At 46.5% G+C, this 25207-nt stretch overlaps 1 long non-coding RNA gene across 1 annotated transcript in view; it reads right to left on the bottom strand.

Moving 5' to 3' along the window:
- LOC141420890 (uncharacterized) overlaps window positions 1–24995 on the bottom strand; it is a 36713-nt gene extending 11718 nt beyond the window's left edge. The window contains exons 1-2 of the long non-coding RNA XR_012445600.1: window positions 24862–24995; window positions 22868–23009 (exon numbers count right to left, since the gene is read on the bottom strand). This is a non-coding gene — a long non-coding RNA (uncharacterized lncRNA). The remainder of the gene's footprint in view (window positions 1–22867; window positions 23010–24861) is intronic.
- Between the last annotated feature and the right edge of the window lie 212 nt (window positions 24996–25207).

Genomic DNA, 25207 nt, shown 5'->3' on the forward strand with positions numbered 1-25207 from the left:
AATTAAAATCAAATTCTGACTTAGGAAGGAGAAAAGGGAATATTGGGGGAAATAAACATGGTTAGGTGACCAAAAGTTCCTGTTCTAATGGTTGTGAGCTCTCTTATCACTAGAGGCAGGCTCATGCCTGTAATCCTAAAATCAGAAAGGTCATGGTTCCAGGCCAGCCTGGACAATTAGTTCACAAGACCCCATCTCCAAATTAATCAGAGCAAAATAGACAGGAGATGTGGCTTAATGGTAGAGTTCCTGCTTTACAAGTATGAACCCTGAGTTCAAACCCCAGTCCTACAAAAAGAAAAAAAAAAGAGTAAAACCCATCAGAGAAGAAAGAGGAGATTTTGCACGGGTCAGAGGTAAAGGTGACCAACTTGATGCTCTTTGCAGTCCAAAAGATAACGATTTTCTCCACATCAATAATTCTATGCGAGCAAGGCTCTGTAATGGCACGAGCTGGAAATTCCAGTTCGCCTAGCTCGCCGGAGGCTGAGGCAGAAGAACAATGAGTTTGAAGCAAGCCTGGCTACATAGTAAGACCCTATCTCTAATAATAATAATTATTATTATTATTATTATAGGTAGCTCACACATATATATACATTTGCTCAACAAGGGACTGTGTCTCTTGTTGAGATCTCATGAAGCAGGCTTTGTGACTTCTTAGACACAGCCCCATGTCCCAGGCATGTCCATCAGTTCCACCTTGCTCACCCTTCTCTCCCAAAGACCCCTGGTTTGATTCCACCATAGCTGCACAACTCAGACATCACAAGAGACGTGATTGAAGACACAGGCAAAGACAGAACAGGGGCTTCTGGGCTGATCCTAACCTCCATCTGCCCAGCTGTGGGCTCTCTGGATACATGCAAGGATGGAGTTTTAGGGGCAAAGGGATCTTGTCCTGTCCCCTCAGAAACTTCAATACTTGAGTCTGCTGAAACAAACTGACAACAGACAGATTCACAGGACAGAAGGCACACCAATGCACAGAGCATCACAGGAGAGCAAGGACCCCATGACTCAGGGAGAATCACAAACTTGGGAGGTGGGGCACGTGGGCTATTTAGAGAGAGACATAAATTATTTTTAGGGGAGGCAAGTGAGCAAAAATTAAAATAAAACAAAACAAACAACAACAATAAAAAAGCAGACAACAGTCCTGGCAAAGTCTATCCGGGTTCAACTCTAGTTTTCTTTCCTGTGCACTAATCCCCTGGAGGACCAGGGCTTTGGGTAGACAGGAAGCTTCAGATAAACCTGTGCTCCTGGGGAGAAGGAGAGGCAAAAAAGAGGGTGGGAGAGAGTCAGAGAGCCCCAGTTCTGAGACTCTTTTTTTTTCAGTTCAAAGTACTCAGCATGTCAGAGCACCATATTGTAGTATTGCTTTCTGGGTCCAACAGAGTCAACACCCACTGCAGCAGCAGACACCCTGGGAGCCACTCTTGTGCCTAAGACACAAGAAACCAAAGGAGAAATAGCCATTTGATTTCTGGCTAAAAGAGCTTAAAGCAAAATTGGAGGAACGGGAAGACAGAATACACGATGGAACCAAAAAATAACTATTCTATTTCTGTGAACACGTGAAAATCCAGCAGATTTCTTACATCTAACTAGAAAAATAGCAATCCAAAATTGGCACTCAGTGACAGATGAGTGGAGACAGACAGAAGGTGCTCTGGGACCACCTTCTGTCCCAGAGGTCCCAGAAGAATAGTATCATTAAAAATGATAGTAATGAATGATAACAGGGTTTTAAATGGATACTTATAGATAAGGTCAGTGTTTTAGCTTTCTGTTGCTGTTTTTAAAAATACCTGAAATAGCCGAGCACTGGTGTGCATACCTGTAATCCCAGCTACTTTGGAGGCAGAGATCAGGAGGATCGAGGTTTGAAGCCAGCTGAGGCAAACAATTCACAAAACCCTATCTGGAAAAACCTATCACAAAAAAAAGGGCTGGTGGAGTGACTCCAGGTGTAGGTCCTGAGTTCAAACCCCAGTATCACAAAAAAAAAAAAAAAAAAGAGAAAAGTTATCTTTTTATCTTTTGTCTCACAGTCCATGGTCTGGTTCTGAAAGTGTTGGTTTTTTTTTTGTTTTTTTAGTTTAAAGTACTCCACATGTTAAAACACTATACTTGGTGTATGCTTTCTGAGTCTGACAGAATTAACTTCCACCACAGCAACAGACCTTTGGGGCCTGTAGTGAGGCAGAACATCATGGTGGGAGCATGTGGATGGAAACTTCTCACTTTATGGCAGGCAGCTAGGAAGCAAAGAGAGAAGAAGAGGAGGGTCAGGGTCCCCATATCCCCTCCAAGGGCATGCCCCCAATGATCTAACTTCCTCCCACTAGGCCCCACCTCCTAAAGGTTCACCACCTCCAAGAGCAGCACAGGCTGGGGACCAAGCCTTCAACACATGGGCCCGTGGGAGCCATTCAAAATCTAAACTAGAGCAGTCAGACTGTCCTTGCTTGGACAGTGTCGCCAGCAGCCATATGTCCCCATTAGGGAACTGGGTGCCAAGGGAAGATTCAAGGAGACATGCTGCAGCGTGGGGGTGGTACCCTCCTGCCTTCTGGTGAGACATTTGCATCCTGCTATCTAGAAAACGGAATGCTATAATGTTTTGAAAAAATAGTCACTCCTAAATTTCTAAGGCTTTCCTGTGTGTGAGCCTGGGGCTAGAAGCTTTAATTCAGTACACCATCTAACTTAATCCTCACAAGCCCCAGTGCCCTCGTGGTGTCCTTTTCGGGCTTTGGAGGGAGTCACTCTCTCCCTTGGTATTCAGATAAAAATGGCGCCTTCCACACACTCCAAGATTCCCAAGAACAGCAGCACCTGGCCCTTTCATGAGTCCGGTCCCTGTTCTCCTTCCTCTTTGCTCTCCACCCTATTCTGACTCAGCGATTGACTTCCTGTCTCTTTTTGTCCTCTTGTTGACCTACAGAAGGGGGCTACCTAAGCCAGACTTGGAGACAAGAAGAGTCCAGGTGACAGGTGTGGTGGCTCTGCTTTTTGCTTTATTTTCCCTTCCTTCCTTCCTTTTTTTGTTTTGTTTTGTTTTGTTTTGTGGTACTGGGATTTGAATTCAGGGCCTGTACCTTGAGCCACTCCACCAACCTTTTTTTTGTGTGTGTGATGGTTTTTTTTTTTTTTTTTTTGAGATAGGGTCTCTCAAACTATTTGCCATGACTAGCTTTGAACCTTGATCCTCCTGATCTCTGCCTCCTGAGTAGCTGGAATTACAGGCGTCAGTCACCAGCACCCAGCTTGGTTTGCTCTTTTTGAGACAGGATCTCACTATGTATTTCAGGCTGGCCTCAAACTCTCAATCCTGCTTCAGCTTCCAGAGTGCTGGGATTACAGGCACACACCACCATACCTGGCTCTTTTCCTTAATCCTCTTCCACCCACAAAGAAAAATTAGTAAAATATGGCAGAACTGTAAGACAATTTTACTAAAAGTTGGGAATAACGGGACAGGGGATAGGGAGGTAGGACTCTCTCCAGGCAGCAGCTCAAAACTTAAAACCCAGACCTCCTATCCTTGCAAGTCCCGCCGTCTCTCACTCCCTGGCCTCTGCACGCCAGCTCTGCCACAGGACCCTCCTCCCTGCCCTCCCCTTTCCCTTGTTGTCTCCCTCTTTCTGCTCAAATTCCTCTGGCTTTTGTCTCTAGAGAACTTCAGCCCCTACTTCATCCCTGTCTTCCCCAGTTTCATTTTTGGAACTAGAGAGCTCTCTGTCTCACACTCAACAGCTCATTTTCCAAAACAAAGATCCTGACTCCTTGGCAGCCATGAGGAACTTTCTCTAACATACCCAAGCACTAGAGACACACACTTGATTCACACTGGCTACCAGCTACATAGGAGGAAACTGAAATTCGTCCAAAGTCTCAGAGTCAGCAAGTGATGCCTGTGGATGTTAACTAGGTCTGTGGATCCCAAACCAACCATTTTAACCATGACACTGATCTTCAAAGAGGCTGAGGAAGCCTTGGAGGAAGGGGGAAGCCACACAGAGAAGCCCCAGACATGAGACAGAGCCTGACCCACTGAGCTGAGGTGACCAAGGCAGGGAGCCCCTGAGGAAAGAGGCAATAATAGAGCAGGTCTCTGCTGCTAGGTTGAGGTCCACAGCAAAGGACAATAAGGAGGTGTTGGAAAGCTAATTAGGAGATAAACCCAAGGAACAAGTGGGCAAATCAAACAGAAAGACTGAATGTGCAGGGTGAAATAGAAGATGAGCCAAAAATCAAGTCCAGATTTCTGATGGGCAACTGGGGGAACACTTGCTGAGATAATGAGCATGGTAGGAAGGCAAGGAAGGTGTTCAGAATGTGTTCAAGTTCACACATGTGGAGATGGAGGGGCCTGTGAGGAATCAAGCAGAGATATTCCTAGGTGGCTGCGGATTTGCTGCTCCCAAGACAAGCCCACACTGGAGAGGCAGTCACCTCTAGATGGTAATTAAAGCCATAGGGAAGATGAGCTCACTTGGAGAATGCAGAGGGAAAACAGGCAAGGACCTTGCATACAATCAAAGAGCACTGACAGGGATGGGAGGGCTGAGAGAGGGCTGCCATTGAAGGAAGCCCAAAAGATCAGCCAAGTTCAAGGGGATAGGAAGGTTGCCTATCAGGGAATGCAGGAGGGTGGACATCCTCAGAGCAGGTGCTCACATTGTCCAATGCTGCTCAAGTCACTATTGAATAAAAATTATAGGAGGCCATTGTTTGAGACTAAGCCTCTGCATGAGGTCCCAACAGGCCAAACTAAAAATCAAAATGGAGTCACTCATGCTAAAGTTCCATGTCACCAAGCTGAAACTAAGCTGTTTATCTCAGCTTCTGAGAAATCAGGATTAGAGAGATAACAGCCAAAGTTCCCAAACAGGCTGCTTTCAATTGGCATAATAAAATTCCCTGATTTAATCCTTACACAAAAAAGGTAACCTAAAGTAACCTGAGGTAAACCAATCAGCTCTTTTCCTACTGTTCTGTCTCCCTGTCCCCAACATATAAGGAAAGTAACTTTGAAATGACCAATTCATTTTTGGGTTTTGTTTCTGCTTTCTTTAAGCTCTTCCCTGTCTAGAAACCAACTTTCTTTTCTTGGACCACCAGAATACTTATCATATGTTATAGAATGAAATGTAACTTGTTCTATAATTAAAAATAGAAGCAATTAACAAGTGGTAGACCACTTGCCTAGCAAGTGCAAGGCTGAGTTCAATCCCTGCAAAAAGAAAGAAAAAGAAAGCCACTTAAGATCTTTTAAACTACGTTGTTGTAATTTTGTCTTTTGACAACTGTCCTGAGGATGGCCGATGGGTTTAGAAATTGAAGGTGAATTGGTGACTTTGGAGACCACTGCTGGCTCCACTCAGAGGGAAACCACCTGTGTGGTTTGAAAAGTGAATGACAGAGAGCAAGAAGAGAGTTCTCTGGAGATATGCCGGGGGAGGGGGGGGAGGAAGATAAGATGTTATCTGAAGAGACAGGTGGGGCCAAGGGAGAGTGAGTTTTGTTTATTTTGTTTTAAGTAAGAGAGAGAGTTGAGCAATTCCAAGTGATCTAGAATGGAGCCTGCGGCAGTGGTGGAGGGAGGAGGCTATAGGAGCAGGTGAAGACTTGGAGGGAAATACACCATGCGACTTGTGTGACTCAGGACCTCGGGGGCCCTTTGGCCTCCTCTAAGGACAGGCTCCTTCAAAATTATCTGGATCAATAGAAATTCACCAGGAGGCTCCAGGCATGGTGGGCCACACCTGTAATCCCAGCACTAGGGAGGGCAGAGGCAGGAAAATGGAGAGCTCACGGTCAGTCTGAACTACATATGGAGACCCTTTCTCAAAGAAAACTAAGGACTGGCAGACTGGAAGTGTGGCTCAAGTGGTAGAGCTCCTGCTTTGCAAGTGCAAAACCCAGGACCACCAAAAAAACAGGGGTGGGGTGGGGGGCGGGGAGGCTGGGAATGTAGGTCAGTGGTAGAGCTCTTGCCTAGCCTATGCAAGGTTCAATTCCCAGCACCAGAGATGGGATAGGAACCTGGTCTGAGGAGGATTACAGAAGGAGTGGAAATAAGGAAGGACCATCTGGCCCCGATGTGAAGTGGTTCTGGGTTCTTCTGATCTGTCCGTGACCCCCAACCCCTGAGTAGGGTCACAGCAAAGCTCTCTTGGAGGCTGCTCCTGTAGACCACCCACAGGTGCTGCCCCTGGGTTTGCATGGACTGAAGCTTCTGTCTCCCTTCACCCTCCAGGACTTCCCTGTGCCTGCAGCCCTGGCTTCACCTGCCCCTCTTTGTCACATCATTCTGCTCCCTGCCATGATAACAACATGGCTGCTTGGTGCCAGTCTACTCACTTAGTCTTTCTTCCAACAAACACTATGGAGTACTTATACACGCCTGGTGCTTTGGGAATGGCTGGAAGCAGCACAGTGAGCAAAGCAGACCTGCCCCTGCCCTGTGTGGCCTGTGTGGCCTGCAGCCTTCCAGTCAAGCATTGTGCTGGACACCTAGCTCGCTTTAACCTATTTCTCCATTTTATTTTGCTTTGTCTTTATTTGTTTGTTTTGTGTGACAGGGTCTCCCTATGTAGTCCAGGCTGGCCTCGAACTCCTGCTGTCAGCTTCCCAAATGCTGGGATTCCAACCATGTTCACCATGCCCTTACAGAAACCCTAGAAAGTAGGTGCTTCTAACTCCATTTTCTAAAAGAAGAAACGGAGGCCCAACCTGGTTAAAACCACATGGCAATAGATGTGGTGAATATGACCAAAGCACAAGATAGGCATGTATGGTACTGCCCATCTATGTTCATAAAGAAGCCACATGTAGATACTTGAGTCTCCTCCCTGAGAGGCTGTTTCTTCTACTGGGTGGGTTCCCCAAGTTCCCTTCTAGAATGACTCCGCCCTCCTTTTCTGGTTTCCTCCCTCCACCCTCTCTCCCTTCTCCGGGATATGGTTTGAGTCCAGAGCTCCTGCTGGCTGCTGGCTAACCTGGGCAAGCTGCTTACTTCACGGTTCTGAGGACAATCCTGGATCCCTGCCCTCCCAGATCAACACTGGGGAGATTAAATGAGGTCAGAGATGTGGAAGTGCTTTCGAGGCATTCATGATAACTTCTGAAGCGGAAGCCCTGGTATCAGGAAATTACACAGTAAGATGTGTGGCAGTCTGCGTTGCCTGTCCCAGGCTGTTTACACTGGAGTCCCTCGCTACCTATGTAATGAGAGGGTTTCCCTCTTCTGAACAAATTTCAGGTGTCACCAAGCAAGCAGAAAAGTAATCAGGGGCCTTCCTTGTTCTTCTGAAATCATAGCCAAGAAGCATGGGAAGACTAACATTTATTGAGCACTTAGTAAATGCCTGGCCTTGGACTAAGCTCTTTGCCCCTCATTTATTTCTTATGAGCCTTTAAGGATCAAATACTACTATTTGTACTTCAGGATAAGAAAATTAATTTATTTGCGGTCACAAAGATTTAAACAGGTAAATTTAAATGATAGCTACTTGGGAAGCCCAGATCAGGAGGATTGTAGTTCAAGGCCAGCCCTGGCAAATAGTTTGTGAGACTCCCCATCTCCAAAATAACCAGAGCAAAATGAACTGGAGGTGTGACTCAAGCAGTAGAGTGCCTGCTTTGCAAGCACAAAGCCCTGAGTTCAAACTCCAATCTCACCAAAAAAAAGGTTAATTTAGGACTCAGAGCAAGGCCTGCCTGCTTGATTCCCACACTTAAGGTTTTCCCAGCCAGAAAATCCAACCCTGCCTCCAAGTCTCTACCGAAAGCCCTTCAGGACCACTGATGACCCTCCTGCTGTCTGCACCAGATAGTGGGCTCTTTGAGAACAGGGACTGTGTTAATTCATCTTTGTATTCCCAGCATCAGCCCTAGCCAAGAAGTCATCAACAAATGTTTGCTAAATGATCAGCCAGTCAGGGAAAACTCAGGGCCTCATGCTTGCTATGCAAGCGTTCTACCACTTGAGCCACTCTACCAGCCTTTTGTTTTTTTGTGTGTTCAGTATTTTCAAGATTGGAGCTTGGAACTATTTGCCTGGGGCTGGCTTCAAACCACAATCCTCCTGATCTCTGCCTCTGAATAACTGGGATTACAGGCATGAACCAGCGTGAACCATGAGCACCCAGCAATAATTTTTATTTAATGATAAAATTATGACTTACAGAAATATAAAATCTACCTGTGTCAGAAAAACTTGTTTAATTCATCAATTAATGGAAGAATCAGTAAGATGTGATGATTGGTTCAAAGAAAAACTCAGAAGTTGGATCTCCTTGTGGCTCATACCTGTAATCCCCGCTACTCAGGAAACAGAGATCAGAAGGAAGCCCCAGGCAAATAGTTTGTGAGATCCTATCTCGAAAATACCCAACACAAAAAAGGGCTGGCGGAGTGGCTCAAGTGATAAAAATGCCTGCCTAGCAAGTGTGAGGCCCTGAGCTCAAGCCTCAGTGCTACCAAAACAAAACATAAATAAATAACCAGAGCAAAATGGACTGGAGGTGTGGCACAAGTGGTAGAGCACCTGCTTTGCAAGCATAAAGCCCTGAGTTCAAACTCCAATTCAAAAAAAAACTCAAAGAGAAGCTGGGAGTGTAGCTCAAGTGTTCCTGCCTAGCAAGCCTGAGGCCTTGAGTTCAAACTCCAGTAGCTCAAAATTATATGGAGTAATATTTATGTGTGTGTATATATTATATTTTAAAAGGAAGAAGAACTCAAAGAGGGCTCAGGGTATAACTCATTGGTAAGGTAAATACCTAGCATGCATGAAGCCTTGGTTCCATCCACACTGCTGAAGAAAAAAAAAAACTACAAAGAACCACAAATATAGCTTTTTTAGGCTATTTGGGCTGCCATAACAAAAAAAAACATAGACTGGATGGCTTTAACAGAAATCCGTTGCTCACAAGTTTTGGAGGCTGGAAGTCCAAGATCCAGGCCTCCTTCCCCCATCTGGTGTCAGGAGAGAGCTCACTTCCTGTCTTATAGATGCTTGTTGTGCCTCACGGTCTTTCCTCAGTGCATTGATACCAGTTTCCCACAACTATCAGAGCTGCAAAATATCTCAAAGACAATGAAAGCCTGGGGTGGGGGGACACTCAGCAGTCTTTTTGGTCCATTTCTGTCTCTCTCAGTTTTTCCCTATGAATCAAGAAATTCAATGAGTCAATGAAAGCAGGTATCTAGGATGCCACAAGAAGTGTCTACTCCCCAGCCACCCCCAGTTGCATCTCTCTAGGATGACACTCTTACACAGTTCATCACCCACCTCCACCAGACAGTGGGTGGTCCCACAGCCAGGCCCTGAGCCCTTTCAACTGCCAATCAACTCCCACCCATACTGGATACCAACATGTCAAACACACAATTACAGCTGCCTGTGGAGAATCTCCTTTGTCTAGATCAAAGAAGACTGCATCACAATGTCCTAATGGGAGGGGGCCTTTGCCAGTGAGCAGGCAGCAATGAGGCACCACTGGGCCAGAGAGAAGAGTCCTGTGGATGTATGGACCTTGAAAGATCTGTTTAGCCCTGAAATGATGCCCCAGGGATATCCCTACGCTGCTCAGGCCTTTCCTTGCCCAACTCTTTCCCACTGTAGGAAAGTGTCAGGTCTCACCAGAACTGCACAAGAACCTGAGAGCGTGAGAGGAAGATCAGGCACCTGAAGGAGATTCCACAGGAAAATCAATGGAAAGCAAACCCTATGGGGTCTAAAATGCCAAGCAGAGATCAGCTAGCTTATTGGAAAACTCAGCCTTAACTTCAGATTCTCTGGAAATTCAACCTTTGCTCTGAGAAAACAATTTCCGATGTCTTTCTCTGCCTGCCTTTTATGAAGGTCAAATTCTACCTATAGAATGATGTTTGTGTTGTATGTGAATGGTGTTTATCTCTAGAAGCACAGCTGGGGCAACCTGGCCAAAATCCACATCAGCAGTGACAGCAGCGGAGCTCGAGCCTGGACCAGCCACAGCCTCTCCCTCCATTGCCGAGTGACAGTCTCACTCTTGCACTCTTCCCACGGGGAGGCTACAGTCATCTTTCTAGGCACATTTACCTTTTCATTTTGCTGCTCCAAAATTTTCTAATGGCTTCCAATCACCTACAGGATAAGACCCATGGTGTCCATAACTGTCCCCTGGTCTCCTTCCAGGCCCATCGCCATCACCACTGATCCCCCTTTCAACCCATCACTGCCAGTTCCTGGTGTTCTTTGCACACCCCAGGTCACCCTTCCATGCCTTTACTCCCACCATTTCCTCTGGCTGGAATGTCCACTCCATGCCCAACTCCTGCCCAGGAGGCTTGGTTAAGTGTCCTCTGCATACGAGCTCTCTGTTCCAGTAGGCCCTAGGTGCAGCCCCCACAGGACTCTGGGCCCCTTGAGAGTGGAACCTGTGTCCTATGCTGTTTAGCAGTAGCAGTGCCCCGCCTCCTTTCCCCAATCCAGGTCCATCTAGAACCTGGAAATATGATTATTTGGAAACAGGGTCTTTGTAGATGTAACCAAGTTGAAGGCACACTGAATTAGAATGGAGACTAAATGCAATATCATTGGTGTCCTTTTAGGAAGCAGGGATTTGAGCTGGGGTGTAGCTCATTGATAAAGCACTTGCCTAGCAGGCACAAGGCTCTGAGCTCAATCCCTAATGCTGGGGAGAGAGAGAAAGAGAGAGACAGAGATGGAGAGAGAGAGAGAGAGATGGAGCCAGAGACACACAGGGGAGTTCATGTGAGAACAGAAGGATTGGAGAGATGTTCTACAAGCCAAGAAATGCCAAGGGTGGCCAGAAGTCACCAGAAGCTAAGAGAGGCTTGGAACAGATTCTTCTCATCAACATAAAAAAACAACTCCTGCTTTAAGGAAATAGTTTATTCTGAGCCAAATATGAGTGACCATGAGGAAGTATGGACTCAAGTCACCGAGAATGACATGCTCCCCTGTGGAAATGCTTACTTAGCTTTTATAATCACAGAACAAGAGAAAGTCCTAAGTCAATATGTTTACAAGTGGCAGTGGTAGGGGCAGGAGGCAGGCAGGCTAGAGCTAAGTGGAGAAACCTTCTCTATAGGATTCAGATGTTACTTCCAGCATTCTTAGCTTTAGGATTGCTGGAGGCTAGAGATGTGTCAAGCTTAGCAAGGCATTCCAAGAGTTTTATCTGAAAGTCATTAGGTTGTTAGGTCAGACACAGAGGTTGATAGTAACTGGCTATTAAAATGAACTAAAGAAGGGCGGGGCACAGTAGCACATGCCTGTAATTCCAGCACTCAAGAGTAGAGGCAGAAGGACCGTGAGTTCAAAGCCAGCCTGAGCTACATAAAAAGATTGTATCAAAAAAAGAGTGGGTGGGGGCTAAAGATAACCAAGATAACTTTGGCTCTCAATCTGCAACATCCCACTTGTCCACAGTCAGAAAGTTCTAGTCAGCCAAGGCCGAGCAGTTGCAGGATCTTTAACACAGGTGTGGCTTCTACAGAGAACAGGTTCACATTCTCTAGAGCTACACAGGGTGCATGACCCCACCATCACCTTGAGTTTGAACTTCCAGCATCCAGGCAGCTAATGAATGTCTTAGAGCCAGGGTTTGGCTGGAAGAATGAACTAATGAAAGATCAGCCAGGACATTAAGACTGCCTGCTTCCCTCCCTGGCCCTGGGTTGCAGCTGAGGAAGGGAGAAAAGACTCGGGGCTGGAGTACCCTGACCAAGGGAGCCATGCGTAGGTCCATTCATACTTATTGGGTACTTAACAGGTGCAAAGGGCCTCTACCAGGTGTAAAGAATCAGACACGGCTCGCATCCTGACAGAAATAACAGAAACCGTGGATAATTCCGCCATTATCCATGGAATGCATTTGCCTCGCTAGGATGTCTGGCTGAGGCCCACATTTGCAAGCAGTGAAGGAAAGGGGACATATCAAGAGGACAGACTCCAAGGGGAAAACAGAAAGTTGTGTTCCCTGTGGCTCCAAGACCAACATTTGGAATTCCCAGGGTGACAGATTTGGGCTCCACGTAAGCAGTTTTTAGTGGCAGGAGAAAGAGCTGACGTTGTTTAGCATCTGCTTGCTGCCAAGCATCAACCCTAGGCAGTACTTTCACTGTGTAGACCCAATTTGCAGATTAAAAACCCGCTCATGCTCATGCTGGCAGGAGGTAAGGAGACCTGCTGAGGGCACAGTCAAGAATTCTTACAGCTCAGTAATTAAAAGACAAGTCCTTAGGAGGCAAAGCTGAGGAGGACTGCAGTTTGGGCCAGCCTGGGCAAAGTCAGTAAAACCCCACCTCAAGAAAAGAAGGTGAGCCTGATGGTACACACCTGCCATCCCACCTACTATGGAGGCACAAGTAGGAAGATCACAGGCCAGCCTGACCCAGGCAAAAACGTGAGACCCTATCACAAAAATAACTAAAGCAAAAAGATATGGGGCATGGCTCAAGTGGTAGAGCACCTGCCTAACAAACGTGAGGTCCTGAGTTCAAATTCCAGTACCGCCAAAAGCAAAAAAAAACCTAAGCCAATTTGAAAACTGGCAGACTTTAAATAGACAGTTGTCCGGAGAAGAAATATTGACCAATGAGCACATAAAAAGAGGCTCAGAAGCCATCAGAGAAATGTGAGTGAAAATCACAGTGACGTATCATGTTACATTTACTGGGATGACAGGTACCGTGTGACCCAGCAATTCCACCTCTACACAGACACTCAAGAGACTTGAAAACATGTTTACCCGTGTGGACACATGAACATATAGCTGCACACCTTGGCTATTCAAAAGAACCAAAAAGTAGAAACAACCCAAATATCCATCAATCAATGAATGGCAAAGTGTGGCCTATCCACACAATGGCATGTTTCCACCATTAAAAGGATTAATACTGCAGCATAGAAGAATCTTGAAACATTAAGCCAACTGAAAGAAGACAGACACAAAGGCCACACAGTAGGATTCCATTTTACTGAAATGTCCATAACCAGAAAATTCCATAGAGACAAAAAGTTGGTTAGTGGCTGCTTAGGTTTGGGGATGTGACTGCTGAGGTTACCAGGTTCCTTTAGGGGGTGACAAAAATGTTCTAAATATGCCAGGTATGGTGGTACATGCCTATAATCCCAGCAGTTGGGAGGCTGAGGCAAGAGGATAGCTACTTGGAGGCCAGTCTGGGATACCTGGGATACAGAGTGAAACACTGTCTCAAAAACCAAAACAGGGGGACAAAGTTCTACATTTGATTAAGATGATGGTTGCATAATTCTGTGAAAATACATTGAGACCACTTCAAAATGGTGAATTTTATGGTATGTGAATCATAGCTCAAATTTTACAAATGGAACCTTGGAATAGTTTTACTCTGAAGAGTGATTATTGTTTGTCTGCACTTTGGAAAGATCGTGCTCTGGCCGTAGGGTAAAAAACAGACTGGAGGCCGAGAAGTGCTGGCAGTTAGAAGGCAGTAGTTATAAGAGCCATGGTGAGCTGGGTGTGGAGGTGCACACCTGTAGGCCCGGATACTGGGTAGGTTGAAGGATCAATTTAACCCAGGAATTTAGGGTCAGCCTAGGCAAAGAATGAGACCCTGAAGCCAGGTGCTAGTGGCTCATGCCTGTAATCCTTGCTACTTGGGAGGCTAAGATCAGGAGGATCTAGGTTCAAGGCCAACACTGGCAATTAGTTTTTGAGACTACTATTTCCAAAATAAGCACAGCAAAATAGACTGGAGGTGTGGTTCAGGCAGCAGAGCGCTTGCTCTGCAAGTATGAAGCCCTGCATTCAAACTCCAGTCCCTTCAAAAAAAAGGGCCGGGTGCCGGTGGTTCATACCTATAATCCTAGCTACTCAGGAGGCAGAGATCAGGAGGATTTCAGTTTGAAGCCAGCCCAGGCAAAAAGTTCTGTGAGACCCTCTCTCGAAAACTCCTTCACAAAAAAGGGCTGGTGGAGTGGCTCAAGGTGTAGGCCCTGAGTTCAAGCCCCAGTACTGCAAAACAAAACAAAAAAAGGATGCAGGTTCTATTTCTCTTTCTCTCTCTCACCCATGTGTCTCCCTCTCCCCCATCTCTCTCTCTCTCTCTCTTTCTCTCTCTCTCTGGCCCTCCTTCCCTCCCTCCCTCTCTCTTTCTCTCCTTTTCTTTATTTTTTAGGAATACAAAGAATTGAATCAGCCTCACTCTTGCTAGGCTCCCAGTCCACTGCCAGGAGTTTAAGTACGAGTTTCAACACACATTGAGGAATGTGGAAAAATTTTGTTTTATGTTGGTAGCTATTAGCTGATTAACTTCCCGTATCTACCCCTCCTGGTCCTTGTAATTAAATTTAGGACATCTGATGATTTTTTTTTTTTTTTTTTTTTTTTTTGGCAGTACTGGGGTTTGACCTCAGGGCCTACACCTTGAGCCACTCCACCAGGCCTTTTTTTGTGGAGGGATTTTTTTGAGATAGGGTCTCGAGAACTATTTCCCCAGGCTGCCTTCAAACTGGGATCCTCCTGATCTCTGTCTCCTGAGCAGCTAGGATTACAGGTGTGAGCCAGTGGCGCCCAGTGAATGCAATGTTTTTAGAAAATAAGAGTGCCATTACTAGGCATGGTGGAGCATAACTGCAATCCCAGTACATGGGAGGCTGAGGCAGGAAGAACACGAGTTTGAGGCCAGCCTGGGCTACACAGCAAAACTCTGCTGCAAACACACACACACACACAAATTTATGCCAAAAATCAGAACAAAGTATTAAAATTTTACAAAAAGATAAGATCAACTCTCCACTTGGATAGCATACCCCTGTCTCATTTGACTCACACTAATCCCAGCCCTAGTTCCAATAAAACCTTTTTACAAAACCAAACAGCCAAACCAAGGGTCATACTTTGCCAAATTTTTAAAATATCACATTAAAATGTTGTTTATCTTGAGCTGGGTGTGATGGTTTGTACCTGGAATCCCAGCTACTTGGGAGATTAAGTCAGCAGGATTGCCTGAGCCCTGGAGTTTGAAGCCAGTCTGGGCAATATACCAAGACACTGTCTTTAAGATAGATAGATAGAGAGAGAGAGAGAGAGAGAGAGAGATAGACAGACAGACATAGGTGGGGTCGTACCTCAGTGGTAGAGTACTTGTCTAACATGCATAAGGCCCTGGGTTTGATCCCTAGCATTACAAGAAAAATAAATAAAACAAAATAGTATTGATCTTGGCTACCAGGTTGTCCCCTCCTGCTAGCCCTGACTTGTCTCATCAGCCTTCATTTCTCAGATTGGGGGCCACTTTGGATTTCTTCAATACCAGTCACAGGCCAGACACCAGAAGAGGGTCATGGGGTAGCTGTTGCAAGTGGCCAGGTCTCAGGCCCTCTGATGGCCTGAAGGCACCCTCTGCTCTTCTGTGTCTGAAACCTGCTGGTATGAACTATAGTGGGAGTTCTAGAGAAAAGTGGAGCCAAAATGTCTTGGGCTTGGCAGCCTCACCTGTGGGTCTCTATCACCCCCTCTGTTCTGACTACTAAGTGAAAATGTGACCCTGAGTAATGCCTGGGTGACCTAGCTAAATTTCTCCCTGCCCCAATCTTGCTTATCTTTGAAAATTAGATGCCTGTGGGCCAGAAGTCCCTCTTTGAGTGGGTTAGCCAAACCAGTTGGATTTAAGATGGCTGCCAGAGTGACCTCCAGACAACCTCAGCTTTAATACTTAACATCTCACCTGCATGATGAATGACACATCTCCAGTGCCATGACACCTGACAATTGCCATAGCAACAACTGGAAACGAGGTTGTATCCAAATTACCCAGGAAATCTCTGCCCATGCCCAGAAAACACGTGAATATTCCTCCCTTTCATTCATTAACCTATCCCTCCCTCTCTTTTTTCCCCCCTGTGGCAGTACTGGGGTTTGAACTCAGGGCCGGCTCATGCTTGCTAAGCAGAAGTTCTACCACTTGAGCCACTCCTCCAGCCCTCATCCTCCCCCATTTCTTTTACTCCATATTTCTAAACTGGATGCTGACTGGATTTATCTCCCACTTCTGTCCTCGGCAGAGAATAAAGTTGGTCTTATTATTGGCTCCACAATTAAGAGAGGGAAAAAGGACCCAATTTAGGGGCAAAAACCGGTAATAAAAAGTAAAAATGAAGCAACTGTGATGGTCCATTCCTATAATCCCAGCTGAGGCAGGAGTGTCATTAGTTCAAGATTAGTCTGGGCTCAAGACCCCATCTCAAAACACAAACACCAAAAACAACAACAACAAAAAAGTGACAGAAACAGGCCTAACAGACCCCTGTAAACTCTGGTTCTGCCTCTTCCTTTGGCTCCCAACTTCCCAGGAAGGAGTAAGCACCCTCAGGTCCCAGCTCCATAGGAAACATTTCCCCTTTCATCCATTCATTTAGTCATTCATTTACAGTCAATCATTCATGCCTACTGCATGCCTAGTGTTTGTACCTAGAGGTACAAAGAAAACCCCACTACTCTGGGCACAAGTAACAAATGCACACAACATACACAGGTATTATAATGAAATGGTGTATACAACGTGGAAAGATGAAACCTGGGGGTGCACAGGTGTGTTTGTGGCATGGAAGAGGAAGTGGTTATTCCCTACCCCCCCAGGGCCTCAGCACAGGGGAGTGATTTCCCCAAGCCAGACAAGGTGCCATCCATCTTGCAGCAGAGAGAAGAGTCAGCAAGAACCTGCATGGGGGAGGAGCAATGGAAACCGAGATGAAGCCGTAATTTAAGACAGAGAGGCTTTGTTCTAGCTGCCAGGAATGAGGCAATTTGCATGAGCTCACCTGCAGCACGGAGCGCCTTTGTGAGGCTGATGAGAGTGTTAAGTGAGATACAGCAAAACCTGAGCACAGTGCTAACTCATAGCTATTGGGTGTGCACAGCGTTCACTACTGTTACTGATTTTTTGGTGGGGGGAGAACTGGGGTTTGAACTCAGGGCTTTGTGCTTTCTACGCAGGCGCTCTACAGCTTGAGCCACACCTCCAGCTCACTCATTGAATCTTTAATCTAATATTAGAAGCATTGTACTGGGGGGAGAGGGGAGTGTGGTTACATAGATTTTTGCACCAAGGAGAAAGGTTAATTCAATCAACACTTAAACATCTCCATCCCTAGGCACTCGAAGGTTAACTTTAAAAAGATTCAATAAGTTCTGAGTTTAAACTAAGCCTTTTTTTTTTTTTTTTAGAATTTAAAGCTAAACTGTTTCTCTCTTAAGCTCTAGTTCTTACAAATCAAAATTGCTGGGCTCATAGTCTACGGTGTCTGCATCTACCTCCAGTTAAAAAATCTATTCGGAAACTCAATTGGCTCCTTTGTTCTAGGCTGCAGCCGCCCTCCCCAGAGGCGTCAATGCCATTGACTCAGTGGGTGCGGGGGCCACTAGGCAATAGGAACACATTGGTTAATATTTCACAAAACATTATTCAATTTCTTATGAAACTAGCAGGTTTAGGAACATAGCTTGGGTGATGGGGACAGGGATGAAGGGAAGCTCAGATTCAGGATAGAAAGGGTTTGTCTTGTGGGGGTCTTTTTGGCTCCTCCTAGGAGAGAATAATGTATCCTGTGATGGGAAATGGGGTGGCATGAATTTACTGGGCACCCACTATGTGCAGGGTTGGAAGAAATTCCCCCTAAAGACTGGGAGGATCTACTTCTGTAGTAGAAGTGTCCCGGCTCTTGGAAATCAGAAAGATTTAGGATTTGTTTATACATCTGCCAGATTCCTAGCATTCAAAGTCAATCCTCTGGAAAGGGAACTCTGCTACACCCCCAGCCCCTACTGTCTATCTTTTAACAAACACTTAAATTTGAATTTATCAGCCTGGCTTTGGGAGTGTTAAGAGAACTGAAAAAAGATTTTTACTTTCAGCCTAAGCTGAAATTAAAAGTAAAAGCTGTCCCTTACCTCTGAGAGCTAAGTCCCCAAGGGGATAGGAGACCCCAGGGGCAGGAACCTTGTCTACTGTGTGGTCTTGGATGCTGGAGAGAGGAGGTGGGCTCCCCTTCACCATGGCATCCCATTCTACTCTCTGAGTGGCTTAGCTCTGCTCCCATCCTGCCCTGGGGCATCCACGAGCCCCCCTTCTTGCTCTTTCACGATCCCCCTTGTCACTTGAGCCAGCCTGAGAGACTCTTCTTGTTCCTTGCAAGAAGAACTGACTAGAAGAACATCATAGCTCGGAGGCTAAGTGAGTCTAAGATTGAGAACCCTGGGCAGAGAGGAAAAAACCAAGCAAACACAGTAGGAGGCTCAGGCACTCTGGTGTCCCTCACAGCAGGCCTCTGACTCCTTTGTTCAATTCACACATATCTATGGAGTGCTTCTGGGTACCAGGCACTGGGCTGGTGGGGAGGCAGTTAGGGAAGTGCTTTGGGAAGCACTTCAGGGGATGCCAGCAAGAGCCCCAATGCTGGAATTCCCTCCTGCATGCATCAGCTAGGCCCTGTTAAAATTAACTCCACCAATCAAAAGTATGTTAGGAGACAATGCTGCCTGTCTTCTACTTTATTTTTAATTACAGGCCCTGGCCAAACATTGTCAAGCCATTTATAATTAGAGCAGAGCTTGTAAGCAGGAGGCCCACGATGTGGGGAGAAAAAGAAGGATGGAGAAGACAGGGTCTCTCCCTCCCACATTCCCCAGTCCTCTCTGGCCAGTCTAGGCCTTGTCTACTGCTGGACAGCTGTGACAGGCCACTGCCCCACTAATGGACTGGGTGGCTAGGGAACCACTCTCTGCTCGGTGTGCCTGCTTTGCCTCCCAGCCCACACCTGATTATAGTCATTAGGGAGTCACCCTGAGCGACAGGAAGACAGGAGGGTGGAGCCTGGGGACTGCAGGGTGAGACAGACCAGCTCAGGCTGGAGAACAGAGCTGGCACAAGCAGGGGCTGAGCAGCTCTCCTGCCCTCTCCCCACAGGGAGGCTTCATCCGCCAACAGCCCATGCTGACACGGCACCCCAAGGCCTGGGCAAGGACAGCAGGAGTGGCAGCCACCGGTGCACAAGGCTCTAGACAAAATGGAGGCCCACGGCTGCCCCAGCCCGGCTTCACTGCACCCTGTAATTCCAAATGTGTCTTCATGTGACTGAGCTAAGACTCTGAGGTGACCCCAAGACCAGACACAGACCTTCCAAACCTCATTCTTTGTCTTACAGGTGATTGCTTGAATTACTGGCCAGTCTGAACCAAATAACAGTTGACCTTGCTTAGAAAGGCTTCTTAACCCAGGCTTCAAATTCAGACCACCCTTCCTTAATGACCTCCCTAACAACCTCTCCCCCAAGAAAACTGTCCCCATCGGGTCACCTTCTTATCCATCCCCCCCCACATTCCTGGTTCCAGTTCCTTCTAGTCTTTTTTTTTTGTGGGTTTGAACTCAGGTTTCACACAAATCAGGTGTCTACTATTTGAGCCACACCTCCAGTCCCCTGGGTTTTGTTTGTTTGTTTGTTTGTTTGTTTGTTTTGTTTTTCTTTTTCTTTTTGGTTTTTTTTTTTCTCTCTTAAAAGAAATTCCTTCCTGTGGGACATTTGAGACCTCTGTGCCCTTCCTATTGCAATAGGCTCCCTCCTCCTCTTCCAGTTATATCCCAGTTATCTTTTGGAATAAAGTTCTGTGTTAAGTCCGATTTTTGTTCTTTATTTGACACCAGCTCAGGAACAAAGGTCCTTCCCTCTTGCAATGGCCTCTCATAGGCAGTCCACTCTCAGTGACCTCTGTGACGTGCCTTATGTACTCTGTCAACTCTGCAGGTGACCAGGTTTACAGTCAGATTAACATGTAAACTGATCAGGGAGCTTCCTCTCTGCCCCTAGCTTCTGGAGTCACCTCTGTCAAAGGCTAACTGGTTAATAACAAAAATAATTTAGGTGCCAGACACATCACAAGTGTTCTCCTGACCCTTGTGAGCCAGGCACTACTGCTCCCATTTCTCAGATGTGAAAAAATGACACTCAGAGAGCAAATGGGGCAGGAATGATCATTTTGCTCATCCACAGGATAGCAGCTTCTTGGGTATTACACCCCACAAGCCTTACATCGTTCACTCCTGGCCTCATGACTCCTTATATAGGCTGACATCCCCGTAAGCACTGAGGACTGTCCCCAGCGCATAGTAGGTGTTCTATAAACACTAGCTATAATTAGTTCTAGTAACCACAATGATAATGGCAGGTGCTGTTATACCCAAAAGGTTTGGTGGTGCTGGGCCAAGTAACTTGTCCAAAGTCCTATAGTTCAAAGATATGTGCTTCCAAGATGCTGTATACCCCACTTACACATATTATCCCACTCTTTACTCCTTATGCACATTGCTGTGGGCTCCACAAGGCAGGGATCTATTATGTTCACTGTATCCCTAATGCCTGGATAGGTGAATCAATTAAAAAAAAAAAAATCCAGGGCTCAAGCAGTAGAGCACCCCAAGCAGTAGAGATCTGCCTAGCAAGCATGAAGCCCTGAGTTCAAACCCCAGTACCACCAAAAAAGAAAAGAAAAGGAAAAAAAGATTCCATGATTGTGCTCCTAACCATTTAGCTCAAAAGCAGCCTCTGAGCTTAGACCTGCAGCCTCCTCTTTTTTTTCTTTTTGTTACTATGGGGTTTGAACTCAGGGCCTCACTCTTGCTACGCAGGTGTTCTACTGCTTGAGACACTCCATCAGTCCCTCTCCCCTTTTGCCGGGAGGGAGAAGACTGGGTTTTGAACTCAGGGCTTCAGGGAGGCGCTCTTCCACTTGAGCCACACCTCCAGCCCATTTTGCTCTAGTTATTTTTAGAGATGGGATCTTGAGAACTATTTGCCCAGGCTGACCTTGAACGTCAATCCTCCCTATCTCAGGCTTCCAAGTAGCTAGGATTACAGGTGTGTGTCACTGGCGCCTAGCCTGCAGCCTTTTCATTTGTTTGGCAATACTGAAGTTTGAACTCAGGGCCTCACCCTTGCTAGGCAGGAGCTCTACCACTTGAGCCACTCCTCGAACCCACAGCCTCCTCTTAAAATTCAGTCTAAACCTGGGCTGGGAGTGCAGCTTAATGGTATGTCTAAAATGACCAAGGTCCTGAGCTAGATCCCCAACACTGAAGGGGAAGAAAAAAGAGAGGAGAGAGAGGGGGGGGGAAGGGAGAGGGAGAAGGAGAAGAAGAGGGAAGAAGGGAGGGGGCAAGAGAGAGAAGAAAAGAAAGAAAACATCTGCTTAAACAATTACTCAACGGGAAAGGTGAAAAAAAAAAATCACCAAGTTTCCTGACCCCATTGACACTAACGTCTTTACTTAGATGCGAACTTGTGGCTTTCTGAAACTGTCACATCATCACCTGACTCGAGCCACCACGGGTGTTTCTGCATCTCCACTTTGCAGAAGGAGAGACCCACGTGTAAAGAGGGAAGCCCACCTGCGGCGGGGCTGCTCGACAGCGCCCTCCTCCGGCGACCCGGCGCAGCACAGCCCCGGCCAGCGCCTCCCCTCCCTCCCGCCCCCCTCCCCCCTCCCCCACCCTGCTCCCCCCTCCCCCCTCTCCCCCCTCCCCCGCCCCGCGAGCCTGGTGAGTCGGCGAGGGCCTTCGCTTCGCTTTCTGCTCGGCTAATTATCCTTTTAACTCGCGCTGGCGTATTTTTGCCTCGCGATCTGCCGGTTTATTTTTATCCACCTCTCCATAATGGTATCGGGGCAGTTATTCAGGGAGGCTCCCGGCGCTGAGCTGTTCCCCAATTTACAATTGCAATTATGAGTTCCGACAGAAACACATGCAGCTGGCGTCAATTTTAAGCAATATTTTGATCATAATAATTAAAAAAGTAACTTATGGCGTGCACGCATTAGATAAATTAATGTTATTCCAAGGCTCTGCTAAAAGGCATGCAAGGGGGAGAGGGGGAGAAAGGAAATGGTGCCCCGCTCTCTCAGGGGCCTAGGACTCTTGTCTCCAGCACCAGGCGCTCGCTGAGCTCACAATTAACTTTCACATTGAGTTTAATATCTGCGTGTCCTTCAATTGAATGCTAACCCCCCGACGCACACGTGAAATTGATGGTTATTAAGGTATTTGGGTATAAACAAGCACATTTTCTTGTCACTGCTCCCAGAGCCGGTGACAGGCAGCTGAAAGGATGCTCCCCTCTCTCCCGATCCTGCTGTGCCAGACACTAATGGGAGCAGGACCCAAGGGCTTGGGGGCTGGGATGGAGACGCTTCCACTCCTCCCTGCGCACGCAGAGCACACTCACGCACATGCACAAAGGCACACACGTGCATATATGCCCTCCTGCATCCGCGCACCCACTCACACTCAGACAACACAGTTTGATGTCAGACTTACTGCCCGAGATACAGGAGTCATAACACATACACCACGCTTCACTCTCATTACAATACCACGTAAGTTACATGCATGTTTTTACATCTGCCCTCTTACACATGACCCATAATCACAAAAAACGCATTCCAGCAGGGCATTGGTAGCTCACGTCTGTAATCCTAGCTACTTGGGAGGCTGCGATGGGGAGCATGGTGGTTCAAGGCCAGTCTGGGCAGAGAGTACTCTGAAAGTGCAAGGCCCAAGAAACAGGGGAGTTGTCACAGCGGGCTTTGTCCCATCACCTCAGACCTCTTCTCTGGAACTGTGATTCCTCCTCCCTCCCATGGTACACTTCCAAACATATCCCAGTGCCCCTCCATACCTCGTTCTTTCATACCCAGTCTCCCCCACCTCGGCCTCTTCCTTCCATCCTTCCCCTCCTGTCACCAGCTTGTTCTTCTCCTTCAACTCTGAAACCTTCTCTTCCTTCCATCACCATTGCCACTGCCCAAACCTTTTGATGGCTTTCTGCAAAGTTGCTGCCTGTTCCATCTTCTCCAGGCATGCCTTTCATCCTGGTACCCAAGCCTCCAGGTAAAGTCTAGATTCTTCCACCTGGTTTGACAGTCTCCCACACGAGCCACCTCATCTTCCCCCTGTGAGCAAAGTAGGGGGTAGGCATTTCACCACCAATGCAAAGGACATACTAAACACACTGCATTAGTTCTCTGGAACTCTACTGGCCCCCTCCTCATCCCTATAGTCCCCATTAAACTCCTCTTTAAACTCAATCCTCCACTGAAGGAATTTCCCACCCCTGAAGTTTTCTCAAAGAAATCCCTCCCCTCACGGAGGCTCCCATGCTACCTGGGCAGTAAAGGAGAATCCGAGGCTTTGGGTCAGTCTGGGCAAAATGTTAGGGAGACCTCTCTCAACAAACAAGCTAGTTGTGGTGGTGAACATCTGTAATTCCAGCTGTGTGGGAAGCTGAGGTAGGAGGATCATGGTCCTAGGCCAGTCTGGGCAAAAATGTGATATCCTATCTGAAAAATAACTAAAGCCAAAAGGAATGGGGGTGTGGTTAGGTGGTTTAGTGTCTGCCTAAGAAGCATGAAGCTCTCAGTTCAACACCCAGTAATGCAACAGAAAGAAAGAAAAGGAAGAGAGGGAGGGAGGGAGGGAGGGAGGGAGGGAGGGAAAGAAGTCCCTCTCTTTTGAAGTCACCTAGGGTTGGGATTTTTTTCTACAAAATATTCTTCAGAAAATTACAAATACATATAATGCAACAAAAAATATATACCCAAATTTTTTTTGCTGTTGCTTTACTTTTTTATGTTATCTATGTGATCCACGCACATGGTTTAAAGAGTTTTGTAATTCCACTTCACCTGATATTAAAAACAAAACACACTATGCCCTGCTTCCCACCCCACCCCCACCCAGGCGGAGCCAGCAGCTCCCTAGTGGCTGCACTGCTGTTCACGTTTTTTGCCATTCTTTTTTCTTTCCCTCTCCTTTTATTTTACCATTTTTACATTTACTGACATGTGTATACATTGTTTGTGCCACCTCCCCCACCCCCACCCCTTTGGATATTCACCCCCTTTTGCTATTCACCTCCACATGTCTTTTAAACATGCTTCTCTCCCTCCCTCTCTCTCTCTCTCTCCCTCACTCTCATACACCCCTCATCCCTCCATCCTGACTGTTCCCGTTATTATTTCTGGCAAATCAGTATTTACTGACAAGGATTATACAAATGTCATTCTGATGCCTGTCCCTCTGCAAGACACTGCTTTTTTGCCCTTTCTCTGGAAATTTCAGGGAGCTGAAATTTCACAATGTCATGCCTTGGTGTGTGCAGTTGAACACTTGGTGGGTCTTTTTGTTTTGGAAATTCATGCTCTTCAGGCCTAGGTTACTTTTTTGGAACCCAGGGCCTCACACAACTCTATTGTTGTCTACACTCTCAGCACAGTACTTTTCTTGAGCTACTTTAGGATATTTTCCCTTCTGTTTCCTCTTTCTGGAAATCTTTTCATTCCTAAAGTCTTCCCTTTTTTGTTTTGCTTTGTTTTGTTTCAGTTTTTGCAGTACTAGGGCTCAAATTTAAGCAAGCACTGTACTATTCAATCCATATCCCCAGTCTTGTAAATTTTTTTTGCAGGGCCTGCACCTTGAGCCACTCCACTAGCCCTTTTTTGTGATGGGTTTTTTTTTAAATAGGGTCTCATGAACTAATTGTCCAGGCTGGCTTTGAACTGCAATCCTCCTGATCTCTGCCAACTGAGCAGCTAGAATTGCAGGCGTGAGTCACCAGCACCCAGCTCCCAGTCTTATTATATCTTATCTTTTCCATTTCACTGTACTTTCTGGGAGATTTCTTAAACTTTTTCCACTAATGCTTCTCTTGGCTTTTTTATTTCTGCCATCACATCTTAAATTTCTAAGAGCTCTTTTCTTTGTTGCCCTTTCATATAGCATCCGTTTCTGATTTTATGCAATTACCTTTGCTTATCACTCTGAGGAAATCAATGATAATTCTTCTGACGTTTTCTTCTTCCTGAGTAGCACTTCTGCTGAGTTGCTTTTTTCCTGTTTGTTCAGTCCCCATCTTTCATTTAGAGTCCTTCCTTACAGAAGTGTCATCCTTGATCCTCAGCACCTACAGAAGAAGCTCTGAGTGAGTGAGTGAGTGAGTGGGCTGCGTTGACTGTGAGATCCCTGTAGAGTGACAGGCAGTTTAGTTAGGGAGCCTCTGTTGTCTACATCTTTAAGTGTTTTGTTTGTTTCTTTGTTTTTGCTGTACTGGGGTTTGAACTCAGGGCCTACACCTTGAGCCACTCCACCAGCC

This window comes from Castor canadensis, chromosome 2, assembly GCF_047511655.1.
Source record: "Castor canadensis chromosome 2, mCasCan1.hap1v2, whole genome shotgun sequence".
In the NCBI taxonomy this organism is placed as follows: Eukaryota; Metazoa; Chordata; class Mammalia; order Rodentia; family Castoridae; genus Castor; species Castor canadensis.